Raw genomic sequence first — 5749 nt, forward strand, 5'->3', positions numbered from 1 at the left:
GAGAAAAATTACAACCTATAACTGTGATAACATGATGGAGAAACAGTGACTTAATAAATTTTCAAAAATGCAACTTATAAATATAATACCAGGGAGAAAGATTTTTATACATGGGAATGGAAAATGCAACTTATAAATATAATACCAGGGAGAAATATTTTTATACATGGAAATGGAAAAGTGATAATCTTATATAATAATAATAATAAATTATATAGCAATAAAAAAATGTCACTTATAAATATAACAGGAAAGAGAGATTTTAATACATGGAAAAGTAATGAGCGGTTAAAATCAAACGTGAATTTGATTCTTCGGAGTAACCACATAAGGCGCGATCCACCGTCGTGCAGCACACGGATGTTATCCTACCCACAAAGCCATCCCCGCGAGGGCTATAAATGGAGGTGCCCTCCACACATTGATAAGCATCTCAATAGCGCTTGTCAATCGGAGAGTTTATTGGAGGTTATATATCATTCGAGGCAGCCATGTCGATGAGGTCATTTGGCTTTGCGTTAGCAGTAATGGTACTGGCCCTGGTGCTGGGCAGTGCTGCCGGCGCGCCGAATATAACCTTGGTATCGTCTCAGTGTGACACGCAGAAGATCCCAACAGGAAGTCTTTATATTGTTAGCCTGGAAAGCGTGCTCACACAGCTGGCGCTGAACACTGCCACGAACGGTTACAACTACACAACATCAAGTCCAGGAATTTTGGGTGCTCCAACTGCCTATGGGCGTGGGGTTTGCAATATGTCAATCTCTGGGATCGATTGCACCCTATGCGAAACATATCTTGCTACCCAAATTTTAAACATTTGCAGCGACGCCATCGGTGCTCTTGTTCAGCTCGCTGACTGTTCCATCCATTACGAGGAGGACAGCGTTTAGTATCAACTATAGTTCTGCACTGCGCAATACACATCTACCTAATATCCGTGTTTAAATAAAAGTCATAGGCTTCTCTGAGCTAGAGAATCTGATCTCAATAGCTACATTAGTTGATGATGTGCTATTCCAACCAGTGACTATCCACCTCTTCTTCAGATAATAAAAGTATTGCGTAGTCTTGTATTTTCCTTTTACCTTTTGGTCACAGTAATTTCATTTAGTACTGTTTTCGTTTTGAACATACTAAAATCACTATTCGCTTTAACATTATGTTCCATTAAGCTTCATATGCGGATACTACCACGATGGAAGTCATTAATTTCGGTACTTTCATAAATTTATCTTCAGTCATATTATAATAATTATTGAAGTTTTTAATATGAATAGACATGTTTCTGTATTTGTTTTAGTGGCTGCATAGATTATTCTAAATAATTTGCTATATTATATATAAATAAATCTTCTAAATTTATTTCAGTGCTAATTACACAGTATTGCAACAAATTTATTTAAAATTTATTTTTTTTATAACCTTTAAATTAATATTATTAATTTAAAAAAAAATCATATAAATAAGTCTCATATGAAATGACATATGTTATAAGCTATGCTATTTGTACATGATATTGTAACAAATTTTTATTTTTATTTTTTTTAAATGCCCATATGTTTAACTTATATATTAATTAATTTTCTCATTAATGATAATTATTATTATTTTAGATTAATCTATAATTCAGTTCATTCTTATTTTTTAAAACTTTAGCAACATTGAATTGTATGATGAAGTAAGTGTTTTGATATTTATTATGGATTGATTCCTATAAATATTTACTAGCCATTTAATTTATATGGTTTCCCTAATATTATTGTTATTCAAAAATTTATAATTTTAATTTTAGCATTGATAAATTTATTAGGTGCTAAAGTTTTTAGTACCATGATATAAAATGGGTTGCATAATATTAATAAATTTTTATATTATATTAAAGTAGCTGTTAAAAATTAAGCAATAACTTTTTATAAAATAAATGGCTAATAAACTTAAAGTGGCATAGAAACAATTATCATGAAATAAAAAATTATAAAAATCAAGTAAATTTTATATTATTATTAATATTAATTATAAAAAAATCAACTATATTTTATACTATTATTAATATTAATTATAAAAGAACTGACATATGAGTAAATTATATATAACCAATAACAATAGAGATTCACTTCCACTTTACTCTTAAGATTCTTAACATGTATGTAGACTTTGTTACAATATTATGGGTCAATACCATGATTTAAAAAAACATATGGCCAAATGCTCATAAGTCATGTTCATATGTCATTCTTAATTAATTGATTTAATTAAAAGTATACAAAATGCATAGATATTTTTAAAATATATCTTAATTTTTATTTTATAACGACCATTAAGGATATTTTAAAATATTTAATGAAAATTTAATATAGTTGATTTGAAATTATAATAAGTAAATTATAATTCTTAAAATATTATTCTAATATAAGCAAGGCTATCAATATTATCACATAATTATAATTGAAATATATATATATATATATATATATATATATATATGTATTTCTTAAAAATTTATTTAAATATTTTTTCTTTAAAACAATTTATTTACTAGCAACTGCATCCATAGGTGCAAAAGAGCACAGATGGGAGGAGTGGATGGAATGTGGAAGGAAGTATTGAATCAAATTTAGGATATTTATTTTTTAGAAAGAAGTTTATGGAACAAAAATTCTTAAGTTGTCTAGATTACACTTATAATGGAAGGCAACAATGCATAAAGAAAATAAATATATCCTTAAAAAAATTATTTTTTATGTATGTCAAACAACCCAAACTAAAAAAATACGAATATTGGGGAACATCAATGCATGAATAAAATTTCTTTTCTAGTTCTCTTGCTTCCACAATATTTAGAATCAAAATCACCAATCTCGTAGAAATTGTCATCCATTGAAATCAGGGCAAGCCCAATAAAAGTGATCACTAAATGATGAAATATTAACGAAGAAAAAATATTCCCATACCAGAAAAGTGTAAAAAATGACTACCTAAACTCATTTGGAGAGAGAAAGAGGCATGACCACTCTCATAACTATGTCCCAAATCTTCTTTTATAGTCAAATAAATATTAGATAGGCATTACCATCAAGTGAAAGGAGGCATTGCATTAGGTTCAACCATCCCTCTATACATCTTTGTCCAAAAGCTTTCACCTGATATTTTACCATTTTCTAGAAGTTTTACACATAATTCATCTTTTAGATTCTCCACATCAAAGACATCAATATCCTTAATAGCTATGCAGAATAACCCATAGAACAGGTTAGGTTTTCATCATTCTTTGGAAAATTTACCCCATTCTGTAAACATTGATGTTTGTTTTCTCACTCTTTGTCAAGAAGAAAATCCTAATTAATGAGATAAGTGTCATAATTGTTAAACTAATCTTTGAGCATCTACATTATTAAAAATGTAAAGGTTAAGAAATTCAAACATGATAAATTGAAACCAACAAAACCTAATTAATAAGTGAGTCCTCAAATCAAACCTTCTTGTTGGATATTGGTAGATTACTTAAGGAAACATTTAGGACCAAAAGTGACAAATATTCAATTTTTGTTCTTTAAAAGGTTCGTAGTTTAGGCTATTAAGTAGTTTTCCATGGACAAAAACCAACAACTTGCCATATCTCAGAAAATGAAATTATTTTCAGATCTATTATCTTGAGATCACAAGAGTCACAAACTGTTCATAGTAAGAGGGTACAATCCAATGCATGAGTTGGAATTTAACTCATCTATGTCCTTTTTATTTGGTGCTATGTCTGCAATAATTGATTAGAAAATTATGCAATGTTGCAATAAAGCCACCTGTTAACATAATCACATTCTCTATCAACTAATTCCATTAAAATGTCCTAAAATGAAGAATGCCGAAAATCACCATTTTTACCTCCTCTTTCCAAACCGCTTGTAGAATATCTGAGATGAGAAAAAATTATTAGTTTACTGTCCTACAAATCAATGAGGAGATCCTTGAGTCCTATTGGAGCATCTCCTACTTCTTCTATAGAGCAAAAATTCATAAGCATAGTTGTTGCTATATAGGCACTAATAAGCTTCAAGTCCCTCAAAAAGGCATGAACACATTCATAACCATCTCCCAATTCATATTCTATGGTCAGAGACATATTCGATAGGCATTCCCATCTAGTGAAAGGAATCATGCAGTGATATCAACCATTCCTCCATACTTCTTCGTCAGAAATTTTTCACAACATGTCTTACAATTTTGCAGAAGTATTACACATAATTTATCTTTTAAATCAGCCTCATTCAAGACATCAATATCATTAATATCTATGTAGAATAACCCCTGGAACAAGTTTTCATCATTATTCACCAAGTTTATCCCACTTTGTAAACATTGAAATTCAATTTTTTGTCTCTTTGTCAAGATGAAAATCCTGATTATGGAGGCAAGTGTCACAATTGTTAAAACAAGATTTGAACATCTACATTATTAGAAATGTAAAGGTGAATAATGAAAAGGAATTCTATTTGGTTCACCACCTCATTAGTTTCAATAACTGAAGATACTGAGAAAGTCCATTTTACAAGGAAGGTTGGTCCATGCCACCACATCATTCACTCTAATTTGAAACCATACCAGTCTTATTGCATTACATTTGCATCATTGTGAAATAATTGTTATTTGATTAAATTTTTAGCAAATTGAAAGAAAAATGTTAATAAAGTAGTAGTAGTAGATAGTACCATTAGCTTGGCAATAACTTCTGAAGTTTTCTCTTTGGCTAGATCTTCCAAATGTATTCCTAGAATAAAGGAGATGTGCATGGCACTAGTCTAAAAAATTCAAATCCCTTGAAATTATTATTAGTTGTAGCCCTCAACATTGTGTATACTTAATAAGAATATGTAGGCCAACCCCATAAATGAACACCCCATCTCATGTACTTATATTTACACAATGCAATTTTATTCACACTATTTTTAATGCCAAATATTCGTAATATAATTAAGAATTGCTGACAATTCTCTTTAACCATTCCATTTAGGAGAATAAAACAACAGTAACTCAACTAGTGAACTCAATAGCTATTTCTTTGGAAATAAGGTCATACAGGTGAGTATTGGTGAATCGTCAATTTAATGTTGTATGGATGTTAATTTTAACGACACTTTTTTGATAAACGAGTTAAAAACTCATTATGATGTAGTGTGAATTAATTATCAATATTGAATGAAAAATTTAAGCATGGAACTAAATTATAACATTAAATGATGGGTGTTGTATGGATGTCTTGCTGAAGGAAAAGAGCCAGCCTAGTTTATTGCTTTGTTTCCAAACTTTTCCATTTTAAATGTTTGTATTGAACACATGAATAAAGAATAATTACTTCATTCAAAGTTTTGACTTAGCACTTTGTGTTGTTTTCCTCCTTTCACCTTGAATTTTATACTTTATAATTTTAGATTGACAAAAGGGAAACTGATGATGTTTACTATCAATTTCAAGTGTATTTGTAGAAACAACTCTTTGGTTTTAATTTTTTGTTGTAACTTACTTTACCACTCGACGGAACAGTTAGAAATAGAGGGCCAGATTTTTCAAAATGATAAATACTAACCCCAAAAGTAAATTTATGAAATAGTAAAGACAATGCATACACAACATATATCTTATCTCAATTATAGTATAAACAAGATTTGGTGGCATTATAAAGTAACACTAAAGTTAGGTTTAGAAAGACTTCCATGGCTTATGATGTCATGATAGCCTTTTGGCACACAACAAT

At 29.6% G+C, this 5749-nt stretch overlaps 1 pseudogene; it reads left to right on the forward strand.

The window, feature by feature from the left end:
- Positions 1–491: 491 nt before the first annotated feature.
- LOC149176603 (antifungal protein ginkbilobin-like protein 1 pseudogene) lies at positions 492–893 on the forward strand (annotated as a pseudogene).
- The last annotated feature ends 4856 nt before the right edge of the window (positions 894–5749 follow it).

The sequence above is a fragment of the Pinus tabuliformis genome, chromosome 4_1 (assembly GCF_031772625.1).
Source record: "Pinus tabuliformis cultivar Carrire ecotype Pingquan chromosome 4_1, CPIR1, whole genome shotgun sequence".
In the NCBI taxonomy this organism is placed as follows: Eukaryota; Viridiplantae; Streptophyta; class Pinopsida; order Pinales; family Pinaceae; genus Pinus; species Pinus tabuliformis.